This window comes from Acomys minous (assembly GCF_964271855.1).
Source record: "Acomys minous genome assembly, chromosome: 18".
Classification (NCBI taxonomy): Eukaryota; Metazoa; Chordata; class Mammalia; order Rodentia; family Muridae; genus Acomys; species Acomys minous.
Genome location: NC_140501.1, coordinates 53,016,656 through 53,029,099, shown reverse-complemented (window position 1 = coordinate 53,029,099; position 12,444 = coordinate 53,016,656). Strand labels below are relative to the sequence as shown.

At 47.4% G+C, this 12,444-nt stretch overlaps 1 protein-coding gene across 3 annotated transcripts in view; it reads right to left on the bottom strand.

The window, feature by feature from the left end:
• Positions 1-12,444, bottom strand: part of PTK2B (protein tyrosine kinase 2 beta) — a 121,032-nt gene that overhangs the window by 67,826 nt on the left and 40,762 nt on the right. The window contains exon 1 of one of the 3 annotated variants that reach the window (XM_084767175.1): positions 3,289-3,390. The exons of the other annotated variants lie outside the window; for them this stretch is intronic. The gene's annotated coding sequence lies outside the window, so the exon portion shown is untranslated. Of the gene's footprint in view, positions 1-3,288; positions 3,391-12,444 lie in introns of those variants that run through there. 3 annotated transcript variants of the gene reach the window in all.

Here is a 12,444-nt window from a genome sequence, read left to right as displayed (position 1 = left end):
AGGCAGCGCTTGCTATTCCACATAGCATTACCTCCAAACAAGGAACTAATGTCAAAGACAAGCGCGGCAGGAACCAACGAAGATGCTGCTTGCTGGCTGGCAGGTAGGCTCATGCTCAGCTAGCCTTCTTCTCCAGCTCAGGACCACCTGCCTAGGGAATGGTGCTGCCCACAGTGTGCTGGGCCCCTCCTACATCAATTAATAATTACGACAATCCCCACAGAAATGCATGCCCCAGGCCAATCTGATCTAGGTGATTCCTCAAGTGAGATTCTCAATCTTTTTAGGTTGTGTCTAGCTGACAATTGAAACTAACCTGGCTCCCCTCCCCACGCCCCCCAGGACCGTAAGGTGAGGGAAGCAGATCGTTTGTATGAGGATGTACACTGCTGTACTGTCTACCACTGGGAAATGACAAGAATCAGAACAAAAGGCTCAGAAGGAAATTTCAGCTGCATCAGTAACATAGTGACGAACCATGATGAAAATACAAGAGTAGTAGTACATGAGAAGATGTACATAAAAATGTTAAGCCACAGAGAACAGAATTTGCATACTGAATTTGTAACTGCATGAAAACACACACACACACACACACACACACACACACACACACACACACACATTTAGAATCCCATGCGGTTACACGATTTCAAGCTCTCTTGCTGCTATATTGGTTAAATGTATTTAAAGATATGTACCGTCTGTCCCACATGCATAAAGCTGTGCCTCTCTTCCTTGAGCCCCTTTCCTTACAGTCTGACTGTCTGTATTCTCCACACAGAGCATACAGAGTGGCCAGTCTTCCTAGCACAAAGCCACGCTAGGCAGCAGACAGCGTTTCCAGAGCCAATCCAAACTGGGATTTGGAGTAAACAGTATAGACAGGCAACTGATGCAAACTGGCAGGAATGACCTGGGACGATGGAAAGTCAGGCTGGAGTCTAAGTGATGTCCTGGGAGATCAGTGTCTGATCATGTCTCAGGGTTCTTTGCCATGCTGTGGCTTCTGTGCTCTTCAGCTTTGAGATGGTGGGCATTCACTCACCCCTTCCTTCTGCCCCTGTATGCTTCCTGAAAGAGATATTTCTGAAAATAACACAAGCAGTGTGCCCACAAGACAAACCTACTATATCCTAATAACAACCCCAAAATACTCTTACCTCCCCCCTTTAATGCACACACACACACACACACACACACACACACACACCAGTCTCATGCATGGAAACACACACTGAGCAATGAATGCCCAAGGATCTCTTGAAGATGGAGAGAAGGCACCAGAACGGGACGGGGTCCCTGCCCTGGCTCTTTGCCACCAGGCCCTACAGAGATGGCAGTAAGCAAGCATCTGGCCTTCCAGTGAGGAGGCCCCAGACATACCCAGGGGCTCTGTATTCTAATGGTAAGCTCAGTTCCCATTTGCTCAGTAATATACCCTCAAATGGTGCCTGGGTCCTTCGTCTTCACCCTGCCCATGTGCACACGGGTACCACTAGGCACATCTGTCATGCCTGCACCCTACACTCATTAATGAAGGCCTTTGGGAGTGCGGCCCAGCCACCTATATTTTTCAGTAAATTTCCAGTGATCATTTTTTAAAAATTGCTTTGAGACAGAGTTGCTATGTTGTCCGGGCAGACCTCAAATGCTCAGGCATATGCGGTCTTCCTTCCTCTCTGCCTAGCTGGAACTGAAGGCATGTGCCGCGGCTTTGATTCTTTCTAAGATTTAAATTGAAACTATATATACATAAGGTATGCAGTATGATGCATTATGGCAGAGCTAACTGACATATTCATCTCTTCTCACGGTTACCATTCGGGGGACGGAGCAGGTGAGATGAACTCCCAGGAACTATCAGGCGACAAGATGCAGGGCTAGTCAAAGCTTGTTAGGTCCCTGGAACTCACTCATTCGGTACCACTGCAACTTTGTCTCCTGTGCCCAACATCTCCCTGTTTGCCCAGCCTTGGCATCCTAGCTAATTCAAACATCTTCCTAGGAAGGGCAGGGAGACACAGGCATGGCCCCTCTCTCTCTCTCCCTCATAAGAATAGAATTTAGAAAACTAAATGGTGCACCAGCCTGTGGGATCCCGGAACCCCCCAGTTCCCAGGCCACAGGCCTCCCTTGCCAGTGTGGCATTCATAGAGGCTGAGTTGTGACAGGTCTCAGAGGGTGACAACTCATAAATTCAGGTCTCCCTGGGTGTCCCAGGGCCTCACTTCTGAGTGGCCTGATGGTTTTCTATTCCAGTGTCTTGTTACTCAAAGGGAAATGAGTACCAAGAAAAGAAACAGGTAATTTCAGCTATTCAGAGCCCAGAACATTTGGGGGGAAATTTGGTCTTCTAAAACTCTGGCTAGGAGAACTCAAAGTAGAGAGGACCCAAATACCAACACAGAGCAGTCCTGCCTCTTCCCGCAGGAGCTCGCCCCACAGCAGCTTCCTGATTGCTTGTTCCAGCTGTTACAGGACTTTTCATTCCCTGATTAGAAGCTCAAATGAAAGACCACGGCAAAACCCAACTGGGAACCTCCACAGCATGAAGGTAGCGAGGGAGCCATGAAAAAAGATGGTTACATGGGCCCAGAGCCAGGCATAGGGATGGAGAGCCAGGTGGCCAGGGGTAGGCAGGAAGAAGAATCCACCTGCCAGGGACCACAATCTGAGCAGCAAAGCCCTCTGAATGGGAGTTAGGAGAGAGAGGAGAGACCAGCAATTGATCTGAAAACAGAAAGAAAGAAAGAAAGAAAGAAAGAAAGAAAGAAAGAAAGAAAGAAAGAAAGAGGAGGGGGAGGGGAGGGGAGGGAAGAGGAGGGGAGGCAGGAAGAAAAAGGAAAAGGAAAATGATAAGAAAACCAAGGTGTTTCCATTGTACTTCCATCCCACCAGCACATAGTTCAGAATCAGCTCTTGTTCGTGCTAAAAAAAAAAATAACCAGTAAGCAGACGAGATAGGCCTTCTCGGTTAAAATAATGCAAGATCTCAAAGTCACACGGAGTTGTGACACAAATGCCTTTCCATGTTTACAGCTACAGTGTAAACTGAGAAGAAATAAAGCATTGAAGTCAGTTATTTGAGATGGGAGTTTTCCCATTCCGTATCGGATTGATTTAACAGTGGACACTTCTCCGGGATTGTTTTGGCTACTTCTTAAGCTATATTGACCCACATATAAAAATAATGAAAGCCCTGTACCCTACACCCAGCCCCTCCCAAGCTCTTGACATCCCCTGTGCAGCCATGCTAGCAGAAACAGACACAATCCTGTCTTTTACCTCTACAACCTGGGACTCCAGCTTCTCTGTGTGGGACGGAGGCTGCGTTTGGCCTACAGGCCCATCACCTCTCTTTCATTAAGGTTTCAGAGGAGTACAGGAAGTCAGAAAGAGAAGGGCAACTCACTTCTCTACAGCTCACCGCAGACATGAGGCAGGAAGGACAGAGAACCTAGCGGAGGACTGTGGGGGCGGGGGAGGGGGTGCACCTCCTCTGGTCGACATGATCACGTGGAAGCAATTGCGGTTATGACCCTACATGGAGGCAAATGTGAGGTTACGACCCTGGCTAGGGGCTCAGGGACTCCAAAGGGACCACATTCCACTTCTCTCTTGATGATAACTTTCTAGTTCACACCCGCCCTCCCCCACAAGATTTTATACTCTGTAACTGCATTTAGTTGACATCCAGAACATCTCTGACTCTCACTCCTGTTTCATATAAAACCCCAGATTAGCTAAGAAGAAGAATTTCCCAACAATGCCTTGGGTTTGAATAATCACAGTGCTTTTAAAGCAACAGTCAAGTTCCTCAAGAAACAGAATTGCATCGCTCCTTTCCAAAACTTTTGCAGAAGTCCCAAGACACCCTCCCTCCCCCCACCCCCGGGGGGATTTTAGCTTGATGAAACTGAGAGGTAAGCTCCCTTGTCTAACAAGAGGCTTTCCCAAGTGTACCCTGTTAAAATCACTGCCACAGGGAAAGCCCTTTATGGGAGGGGGAATCGTGACAGCTGCCAAGGGGTAGAAAGTGAGAGCAAAGATGATGATGAAGGAGCAGGAAGACCTTCTACAGGACATACAGTCACGTGTCCTATTCCAGAGAAGGCTAACAGGTCCTGGGGACACTGGTAAGGGGCCAGGGAAACAAGCAACTGCGAAAAGAAACTTGATGGTGAGGGAGGGTTTGCTGCTGGGAATCCCAGCCAGTTTTGCTTTTTGTTTTTAACTTCCTCTGTTTTTCTGAAGAAAGTAAAACTGAGGTCAGAGACATTAAAACCTTAAAGATCCAAGCTGAGATCCTGGCTATTAGGAAACAACAGAACCCAGAACAGTTGTGAAAATGATCTAAACTAATATTTATAGCCCATCTCTAATTCACGAGTAATCCTCTCCTTCCTAGGAATAATTTCCTCTCCGTTAGAGCTGCCCATTAGGCTATCCAAAACTCCAGAGTAGACTTTCACTGTAACACACTGGATCCCCAACCTTCCTAACGCTGCGACCCTTTATGTTCCTTATGTTGTGGTGACCCCTCCCCACCTAACCATAAAATGATTTTTTGTTGCTACTTCATCACTATAAATTTGCTACTCTTATGAATCACAATGTAAATACCTGTGTTTTCTGATGGCCTTAGGTGACCCCTGTGAAAAGGTTGATCAATCCCTCACAGGCTGAAGCCACTGCTGTAATGACAACACCCTCCCAACTCTTTCATTTGTCTCCTCTCTGAACTCTTTCTCTGAAAGTACCAGGTAGATGTCTCCGACGTGGACGTGGTCATGATTACAGATCCTGCAAGCATCTCTGTAAATGTCTTGGTGATAAGGGATCTATCTCGTCGACAGCTCTTCCCTAGGACACTAGGGAAGTTTTCCTACCTCTGCCTTCAGATACTAGCTCCCCTTCTGGGAGCCACGCGCTTCACTCTGGCTTTGCAGTCAGTGGACTATGGCTCCAACACAACACTGTAGTGAAGGTCTGTTGTATCCACACATCCTTCCACACATGGTCACCTAGGATTCACATACATTTTCCTCCCATCTCAACAACTCTGTGGCAATCAAAATGAGCCAGGTTATAACCAGGTGTGACGAGCGGGAACTTTAAAAAGCCAGAAGGCCAACCCACGGGGGGCCTGCCCATAGTTGCTAGATGTAAACCTGGCCGGCAGCTCTCTGCTCTCCGGGTTTTGCTCTTGGATGCTTAGAAATTTTAGAGCATAACAGTCTCTGCCGGTCATACAACCTTCCCTATGGCCTTGGAGCTCCCCCACTAGCTCCTGTGAGATGCTGAGTCCATTCTGAATTCTGTTCCCTGCTCATCCTTCTGCTAAGGCAACCCCAACTCCTTTATCTCCACAGCACTGGCTGAGCACATTCCCCTCCCACTCCCGGGTTCTATTCTCAGCTGTCAACGTTGCCGTCACTTGTCAAGTGTCTCATTGCATGGCTGAGTGCCAGGCAAGCAAAGGAAGACTCTGGAACACAGGCTGCCCTGCTCACCGCATAGCTCCCAGCCCTTCCGGCAACAAGCCAGTTATATGGGTAGACCGTTATGCCAAACTTGAATGGCCACTGTGAAAACTTCGAAGAAAGATCTCAGCCCCACGAGACAGGGTGTCTGGGTTCTAGCTTTCAGCCCTCAACTCCTCAACAGCTAATAACTTCTGGTGCTCATTTCCTTGTCTTCCTTTGCCCTCCTCTGCCTCTGGGATGCAGTGGTAACAATTTGCCCACTTGGACCAGCCCTGACTAAATCAGAACACAGTAGAACTCAGCACTAGAAGAGTCTCAGAGCTCGTCTAATGTGCTGCTTTCCAGAACTTGCATGATCCTTGGGAAAAGTCACTAAAAGCACGTGGCCTACCCTTCCTTTACCTTCCAATCAGAACCAAGGATTTTGAAGCAATGGTGTGTGTGTGTGTGTGTGTGTGTGTGTGTGTACCTAGAGGTTGATATCACCTCAGAACTGTCACACAGCAGGACATCATGTGACCTCTCAAAGGTTAAAGACACAAGAGCATCCAAAGCCAACTGGAACAGGCATCGACCAAATAGCTACTCACTGCTTCATCTTGCAGAATCCCCCGTTCCCATCGTGCACCTAATGCTGTGACACATCCAAAAAGTCCCATAAAAGGATACAGAGTAGGAGTGGATCTCTTCAGAAAAAAAAAATCCCCAACCCATTCCTGGAGTTTCCTACCTATGCTTTGTTTTTAGTCACGCACGCCACCTCCCCATGAATATTTTTCCCTCCTTATGGATAACCTCTTTCCATTAAAGTTTGCACATCAGACTCTGTCCTGAAACCCAGGGTTTACATCTCTGGTGGGGGGGAAAGGGGGCTTGCCCTCCCCATTTCAGTTCACACTTTCAGTCTGTAATGAACTCTCCCCCCAATTCCTTTCTCTGTCTGGTCTCTGAATTCTTTCTCTTTAAACAGTGGGTGGAGTTGTCAACCTAAACTCTCTGTTTCTGAGACCTCCCTAGCCTTCACCTGCTGGCCTCGTTAAAGGGTCTTTAACAGAAATGATGACACAGCTATTTGAATGTGACTGAGGGACCATCAGTAAGCTGATGCCAGAGAGGGAAAATTAGCTGCCCAACACTTGGTTCAGACCAAAGTCGGGACTGTGCAGAGCAGCATCCCAGCTCTGACATCTTGGGTCTTCGCTCAGCTTAGAATCAGGAGGCCTGGCAGGGACCTCACTAAGGCTGCCATCTTCTTCTTGTCCTAGGGAACTGTCTGTGCCACGCTGGAAGCATTTCTGAGCTCATGGTCTCCTACTGTTTAAGGACTCTTACAGACAGAGACACTGGGACTGCTCCTTCCACCTTTACCCAACCCCAAGGGTAAAGCTTTGAGTTCTAGGCTCTGCTCTACCATTAACCATGATTTTATTTTTTTGAGACAGGGTCTTATACAGCCTACGCTAGCCTCTAATTTATTATGTAGCAAAGGATAGCCTTGGACGCATGAATGAAACTCTTGGAAAGTGGCTGAGTCCACAGAGGCTGATGGACGCTTGGACCACTGTGGAGTGTTTGGAATATTGCAACCCAGAGCTTAATTACAAATTCTCCTTGGTTGTCTTTTGCCTCACAAGGACTCAGACCCTACCTCTGCGTCAGACCTAATATCTCAAACAAGTCATCCAGCCTGGTATGATTTTCCTGTTTCCTGGGGCACTTGGAGAACTTGACCTTTTCAGCCCTTAGTGCTCACATGGCCTTCTCAGGGCCATGTTTCTAGTCCCTGTACTTGATGCTTGGATACTTGGGGCTTTGAGATGTCGGCAGGAAGTATGCTTTTCATATGTAAAACAACCCTGCCTCTTCTAAGGATCTCTCAGACCCTGGCGGATCCCCATCTGCTCTTCTCCCCCTTGGGCCAAAGACCATGCTACCAAGGAAAGGCCTGACTCCCTAGAATCTGCAGAAATTATTCACAGTAGCCAATCCTGAGCTTGCTCACCTGCTTCTCCCATAGAAACCACAAGAAAGGCTCCTGCCCTACACAGGTGCTTCTCTGCTTTGCACTGCGTGGCCTGCGGTGCCTCCTATTCCTAAGGATCTATGAGAGCAAATGTCTTCCTTCATCACAGTCATTTATGCACATACATAAATTGCCACACCTGTTTCAAACAAAGCCCAGGTACCTTCAAAACAGGCCCACCGCTGTCTGAACCTCTAGACTTAAATCAAGTCCTCTCTAGAGCTCCAAATCCCTTATGGCCTGAGTCTTAGGTGGTGTGTAAAAGGTTTGGTGCCTACGTGTGAAAAGCATTTACAATGACAAGTCAAACCCTGGAGTTTAAGAATAGGATCTCTGCACCCCCCGGAGGCCCTCAACCTAGGGCCTCACTGCCTTAGCGTCAGATCTTTCTACCTTTGAACAGTTTTCCGTGCACAACCTTCCTCAGCATGGCTGGCAGCCCGATAGCTACATACAGAATTGCTTCCATCCCTCTTCAGTGTGCAGACATTCTAGGCTTTCTGGAGAGTTTATTTCTCTGGCCTAAACATGTTTGTTTTGCTTGCTGTGCTCAGGAATGAAGCAACATTATTTTTGCCACTCAAGTGGTTCTAGAAGATTCTATGCCAAGGCTCATCTCTCCAGGCCTTACCTCCTAAAAGACAATAAGGAGAAAGGACATTTGCCCTCTTCTAGTAGTTTCTCTTAAGAGTTTTAAGAATAGTAATAATTAATTAATAATATATAAGACAGTAATTGTTGGCCAAAGTTTACAACACATAGTAAGCAGGAGGGAACTGCTGGTCTTTTTCCACTTGCTTGGCCACAGCCAGGTCCCTCCAGATCTTTGAGTACCCTGTAGATGGAGAGGACAGTTTCCTTGCCAAGGACCTTCCCCCAGCAAAGTGCTATGGGAAGAACTTGGTGGTATGTAGGGTGGGGCCACTTTAGACAGTAACTGGTCAGAGAAGCTTGAGAGGGCTGCCAGAGCATCACCAGCAGAGGCCAAGGCAAGAGGCAGCAGGTCCACAGACTAAAGGAGGGAGCCTGGGTTCAAATTCAACATGTATTTCCCATGTACAGACATCTGCTCTCATATAACCAATTTCTTGGTTTTTATGAGAAATTACACATCAGATTTTAAATGTTGGTACAAATGAACAAGCCATAAGGTGATGAAAGCAGGTCCCTTGTATTACATCAAGCTCTAAGATGAGTGGTAAAATTCCCCACCTGAACCACAGGCAGGATTCCTTCCCCTTCAGGCCTAGGAGGCTGTCCATCATAGCTCGAAAGTCTCCCATCATCCTACAAAATCATTCTCAGCTCTTACCTCCCTTATAATTGTTCCTCGTGATGATTTTTTTTTTTTAATTTCAGTTGACTGGGCCAGGCATGAGGTATCAGACATGTAGTTAAACCTTATTCTGAGTGGATCTCCCAGTACATTTCTTGATGGTTTTGGCATTTGAATGGTAGACTGTATAAAGCTGACCACCCTCTTCAAGATCCGTCTCCTGCAAGAAAGTGAGGACCTGCAGAACAAAACAATGTATCTCTCCAGGGTAAGAGACAGCCGTGTGTGTGTGTGTGTGTGTGTGTGTGTGTGTGTGTGTGTGTGTGTGTGTGTCCTTCATACTAGGCCTCTTGATTCTAAGCTGAGCTAAGACCCAAGATATCAGATGGGACTTAGGATTTTCTGACTTTTGGTTTGGTTTGGTTTTGGTTTTTCAGGACAGGGTCTCTCTGTGTTAGTCTTGGCTGTCCTGGAGTCACTTTGTAGACCAGGCTAGCCTTGAACCCACAGCGATCTGCCTGCCTCTGCCTCCTGAGTGCTCAGATTAAAGGAATGTGCCACCACATCCGGCTGGATTTTCTTTCTTTTAAACTAAACTGAAGAGTTGGTTCTCCCTTGGTCTTAAGGCAGCCAGTTTTCAGACAGGACTTTATCCACCAGCCCCCTGGACCTCCAGCTTACTGACTACAGAACTGGGGGCATATCAGCCTCTTCAATCATGTTGTCTAACTCCTCACACTAAATCTCTTTCTATACTTCCTAGTGGCCTCTCCCCTGCACACACACCCCAGCCAGGAAACTCTGACTAATAAAATCTCCACAAGAGGAGTGGAAGACTTTGCCAGATGAAAACACTTTTTCTAAAGAGGTGGTCTATTTTTGCCAGATTTCTAAAGGTGAATGTAAGAGCAGCCGTCATCAAGCATTTTCTATGGTGTTAAACAACACATGCAAACTTTCCTGCAAAGTACACGTAACTGCATCTCGTAGCAGAATGCACAGGCAACCTTAGCACAGATGCCATGTCAGCCCTTCCCAAATGACAGCCACTGCTGGGTCATGCTTGGTATGGTGTAGGCTCAATACATGCTGAGGTGAATTAAAGAATGAGCACCTCATTGCTGGAGCTAACATTCCCTCTCCCCTATGGTAGATGGAGACATGGACTCTAAGCGACACTGCAGAACCAGCCCGAAGTCACAGGGCTAAGAAAAAGGAAATGAGATCTACTTCCAGGTTCAGTTGAGTTCAACATCTGCTTTCTCAACCCTCACTGTATGGCTGAAAGAGTCAGGCCTGTCTCCAGGATATGGTCTTGGCATTCACACCTACAAGTCTCTCAACTAGCGGGAAGGACAAGTGCTGCCCTTCACAGCTCAGTAAGCCCTCCATACTGACAGCTGTGCCACTTAGCTGCCCACTGAGGTTTCTAGAGACTAATTTCGAACCTAACCAAGAATGGGTCTATCTTCAAATACATAAGCGAGCCCAAGAGAGAAAAGTCACCATAGGCATCTCACCACGCCTCAGGTCTTTCCTCAGAGATGCTTCCAGGTAGCAGAAGAGCCCCCATGGAACTGACCCCCAGGCTGAGGGGTGAGACCACAGATCACATGAGGTTGACCACTCCCAACCTTGGGCAGGAAGGAGGTTTTAATGTCGTGTCTCCGTCTCTCAAGATTATCATCCTCTTACACTCTACATGTCTCCTAGGGACCCCATGGGCTGAGCTGCATGGCAGGCATCAGCTAAGAGACAGAAGGTAAATGCAGTTGAGCACAACTCAGCAGGAGAGGGAAAAAGGAGGAAGCAAGGGCCTGTAGTCGAAGCTGGTCCAGGGGCTTGCATGATCCCCACACATTGTCAAGCCCACTTGATATGGGAGGCACACAAAGGGGTACCTAATACCTTGGCCGATTCTACTTATTTGCCCTTTAGTAATTATGCTTCTCACCACAGGTATTTAGAGAACACCAGGCTGGGTGCCTTACTGCGGGGGCCACCTCAGTCCATAGACTCATTGGGTGACCCAAATCTGCTTGGTGCAAGCAAACAAGTCATATTTAGCCTCCTGTCCCCTGCAGCGCTCGCTCCTTCCCAAGGGTTTCAATACAACACAGCTTTGGGATAAGGGCAGTGTAAGGCTGGAGAAAATCTGTGTGGTCAGAGTGTTAGGGATCTCCCTCACCTCCAGGAGCCCCGGGAACCAGAGCACAGCAATCCCCGGAGGGTGTGTCATCTTAGTTGTGTAATCTCAGAAGAAAGAGGCAACAGGCTCTTGTATCCTTTATCAAGAAGACCTTAACACATGCTGAGTGTCTTAGTTAGGGTACCATTGCTGTGAAGAGACCCCAGGACCACAGCAACTCTTATAAAGGAAAACATTTAACTGGGGCTGGCTTACAGTTTCAGAGGTTTAGTCCATTATCACCATGGCGGGAACATGGCGGCATGCAGGCAGACATGGTGCTGGAGAAGGAGCTGAGAGTTCTACACCTGGATCCGAAATCAGCTAAAGAAGACTGTGTGCCACACTGGAAGTAGTTTGAACATATATGATGTCAAGGCCCACCCCCACAGTGACATACTTCTTCCAACAAGGCCACACCTCCTAATAGTGTCACTCTCTACGGCCAAGCATTCAAACACATAAGTCTATGGGAACCATGCCTACCTATCAAACCACTTTACTGAGTATCCCCAGACTGGAAACCCAAAGCCTAATGATAGATTTTAGGGAACAACACATCACTCAGATGGAAAAATTCCACATCTATGTCCTCGTAGGCACACTAAAACATTGTATGAAACCACCTTGAGGCTATATGTATGAGTTGTGTGTGCGAAAGAAATGTTTAGGCATGACATGGGACCTGACTTCAAGATATCTCATTATGTCTGTGTAAATATTCCAAAATCAAAAATACTGCAAAAATCTCGGGCCTTTCTAGTCCCAAACATTTTTAGATAAGGGATCTTCAATCTTCATTTGAACTCTTGTGACACTTGGCATTAAATCTACGCAGTTTGGAACTTGGCCAGAGCAGGATGCCCAGCATTGCCTGTGATGGGAGCCTGTGCTTATAGGAGAGCCACCAAGCAGGAGTTGTAGAGGAAGAGGGCTCAGGGAAAGGCTTTGAGAATAGAGGCTTGTAAAACACTGGGGGAATGCAGGAGTCTAAAGGGATGGTAAGATTTTGTTCTCCTTTTATCCCCATATCACAGCTCTATTTATTCTGAGAAGCACCCAGCTGTAGCTCCAAAATAGGCATGCTGAAAAAAAAAAACGCCTCTAATGATAGAGGAGGCTTCTGCAGGATTCCAGCTCGGAACAGCCCTCTGCAAGGGGCAGAAATACCAAAGAACCTGCAGAAGGGGCCACTTCTGGGCATCCTATGCCATTCCCTCTTTCTTATTCAAGGTAGTCATAGTTCTACCTTCCAGGGTGACAGGGATGAGTGTGTGCTCTGCCCCAGGGAGTCTGACCATCTCTTTGCTGGCAGGACTCCCAAGGTCACACGAGACAGGTAGGATTTGTACCAGACAGGATCTGGCTGTCAGAAAGAACCATTCAAGTTAGTAAGACAAAGACAGAGCCATCACAAGAGCAATGAGCCTCTGGTCTAGAGACTGGCCATGGCTGCTGTGTACATAGC